The 3,280-nt window shown below is 44.8% G+C and overlaps 1 pseudogene; it reads left to right on the forward strand.

Moving 5' to 3' along the window:
- The first annotated feature begins 1,358 nt into the window (after window positions 1-1,358).
- LOC104995866 lies at window positions 1,359-2,402 on the forward strand (annotated as a pseudogene).
- The last annotated feature ends 878 nt before the right edge of the window (window positions 2,403-3,280 follow it).

Here is a 3,280-nt window from a genome sequence, read left to right on the forward strand (position 1 = left end):
AGCCCCAGGTTTCTGTTTTTGATCTTCCTACTCCTCTTTGTCCTAGCCTAAATCTGTTTGCAGAATTCGTTTGCCGAATCAATAAAAAGTAGTGAATATCAGGTGCTGTGAGCCACAGCTTTCCAATAAGCATCACAGTTGATGTGATGATCTAGGTTATCTTCCAGGTCAAGATGACCTGTGCACATTACGTTGGCTTCACAGACCGTGGGTTCAAAGACACACATACCACAGATGATTCAGAAGATTAACCCCAGCGCCTGTTCCCCTTGAGAAATCTCTAACTCAGAGACCAAGTTGGAGTGGATCTGAGACTTGTTTCCTATCCCCTTGCTTGGAGACCTGCAACAAAATCCTTGCTTTGTTGCAAACTCCCACTCTGAGTTTGCCTTTCTTTGCATTGGGCACAAGAGCCCTTTGCTTAGATGCAGTGCTTTGTCTCTGTTTTCCTCTGGGTGGGTGTTTTTCCCAGATGGGCACTCCTTCCATGGTGGCAAAGATGGCTGCCAGTAACCCCAGCATCCCATTTTGCTGACTCAGCAAGCCAAGCAGAGAGCACCTTGCTCCAGAAGACGTCCTGTGACTGCTCTCATTGGCTGGGATTGAGTCACAAGCCCATCCCTGAGCCAATCAGGGTGACTGATTGGCCAGACTTGGATCATGTGCCTGCCCCTGCACACAGTGGGTAGGGCATTCAAGTGGATTGAAGGGAAGGCTGGGATGGCTTCCCTAAAGTAAAATGTGGGTGCTATGGTCAGCAGAAGGGGAAATGGTGTTCTGGGCAGCTAAAAACAACAGATGTCTAGTTCCTTATTGTGTGACTCCATTTATATGAAATGTCTAGAGGAGGTAAATCCAGAGACTGAAGGTGGATTGGTGGTGGCCAGGGGCTGGGTAGAGAGTGAACAGGAGTGATGGTGGTTTAATGGGTAGGGGGTTTCCTTTTGGCATGATAAAAATGTTTTAGAACCAAATAGAGGTGGCGTTTGCACAACACTGTGAATGTACTACTAAATGCCATTGAGATGTTAACCACTTTACAGTGGTTAATTTATTATTATTATTATTTTGCCATGGATTGAACCCTGTGCCCCTGCAGTGGGAGTATAGAGTCTTAACCACTGCACTGCCAGGGAAGTCCCAACAAAGGTTAATTTTATGGTATGTGAATCTGGTTGGATAGCATCACTGATTCAATAGAAACGAACTTGGGCAAACTCCAGGAGATGGTGAGGGACAGGGAGGCCTCACGTGCTGCAGTCCATGGGATCGAAAAGAGCTGGACATGACTTAGCGATGAACAACAACAACAAATGTGAATCCTACCTTGGTAAAGAATTAAAAAACAAAACAGAAAAATGGCACACCCATATTATGAGAATTCCTTTGAAGAGGCATTAGATAAAGGAAAAGTGATTCTTACATTGGTTCCAGTTAATGAGAGAACTGGAACCAAGTGTTTCTTCAACTTCAGAAATCAATGTGGATCTGCCGAATACAAGTGATCAAGTTCATCCTCCTTAAACAAATGAACAGTTTGAAGCTTGCCCCAAATCTAGTTGCAGTAAACCAGTTTCTCCTTGCAGACCATGATGCCTCCAATTGATAAGGTTCATCAGGACACTTTGCAGAACTGGTGCCAACAACTTAATTTGAGTACCAGTGGCCAGAAAATAGAGATTTATCTAAGACTCCAGAAACTTGCTCATCTTGAAAAAGATGAGTAAATTCCGGAGTCATCTCAGGAAGCCAGATTGCAGTCATGTTGAAGGAAACACAAGATGGTGACCAAGAACGCAAGCTTTCAGAAAAGTAGGATGAGTGAGAGCAAGGAAGGAACTAATATGGTTGAAGCGCTAACTTCAGCTCAGGAAGCCATGTTGGCAGCATGGTCAAGAATTGCTGAGCGGCTTCCCTGATGGTCCAGCGGTTAAGACTGCACTTCCAGTGCAGGGGCCACCGGTTTATCCCTAGTTGGGGAACTAAGATTCCACATGCCCATGGCCTGGCCAAAATAAATACATAAAAAGATGTGTTTGTTTTTTTTTTAAAGAATTGCTGCAAGCCATTCAACCTACGGCTGTGAGTTCCCAGCCCCTTCCTATCTCTGTTTAGCCCGTTCTGCCACAAGGTCCAGGCGTCCAGTAGTGTGTGGTCAGTGGCAGACTGTTCCTAGCAGACATAGAAGGTTGGGTTCGCCTGCAGTTCCATGCAGGTCAGGCCTGAGTCCCTGACACTCCCAGGAGATGTTCTCTCTCTTCCTGCTACCTGCCTGCACTTTCCCATCCTCAGACCTAGAAGATAATATGGTATGCCCTGAATGTGCTAAAAGAAATAAGAAAATTATGGAAAGATTAATTGCAATGGGGAAGAAGGAGAAACTTGGTTTGGACACACAATCAATACTTTTTTTTATTAAAAAATTAATAATTTAATAATTTTGGTTGTGCTGGGTCTTCTTTGCTGCTCTCGGGCTTTCTCTAGTTACTGTGAGCGGGGGCTACTCTTCTTTGTGGTGCACAGGCTTCTCATTTTGATGGCTTTTCCTGCTGAGGAGCACAGGCTCTAGGTGCATGGGCTTCAGCAGCTGCAGCAGGCGGGCTCAGTAGCTGTGGCATTCAAGCTTAGTTGCTCTACTGAACAGGGAATTTCCCAGATCAGGGATCAAACCTATGTTCCCTGCATTGGCAGGTGGATTCTTATCCACTGCACAACCAAGGGAGTCCCATCACTGCTTTTAGATGGTTCATATCAGGAATTCCCTGGTGGTCCAGTGGTTAGGACTCAGTGCTTAACTACTCAGCCAAAGAGGGAGGGGGAAAAAAGGAATATATATGGTCAGTGTCTTAATACAAAATAAATGGTAATCAGAGGGGAATGGGTGAGGAATGGGTGAGATGGGAGAAGGGGGGTAATTGTACAGTAATAATGGTAACTAGACTATTCTGCTTTATTGACTATGCCAAAGCCTTTGACTGTGTGGATCACAATAAATTATGGAAAATTCTGAAAGAGATGGGAATACCAGACCACCTGACCTGCCTCTTGAGAAACCTATATGCAGGTCAGGAAGCAACATTTAGAACTGGACATGGAACAGACTGGTTCCAAATAGGAAAAGGAGTACATCAAGGCTGTATATTGTCACCCTGCTTATTTAACTTATATGCAGAGTACACCATGAGAAACACTGGGCTGGAAGAAGCACAAGCTGGAATCAAGATTGCCAGGAGAAATATCAATAACCTCAGATATGCAGATGACACCACCCTTATGGCTG

Source organism: Bison bison, unplaced genomic scaffold (genome assembly GCF_000754665.1).
Source record: "Bison bison bison isolate TAMUID 2011002044 unplaced genomic scaffold, Bison_UMD1.0 scf7180017864289, whole genome shotgun sequence".
Taxonomy (NCBI): Eukaryota; Metazoa; Chordata; class Mammalia; order Artiodactyla; family Bovidae; genus Bison; species Bison bison.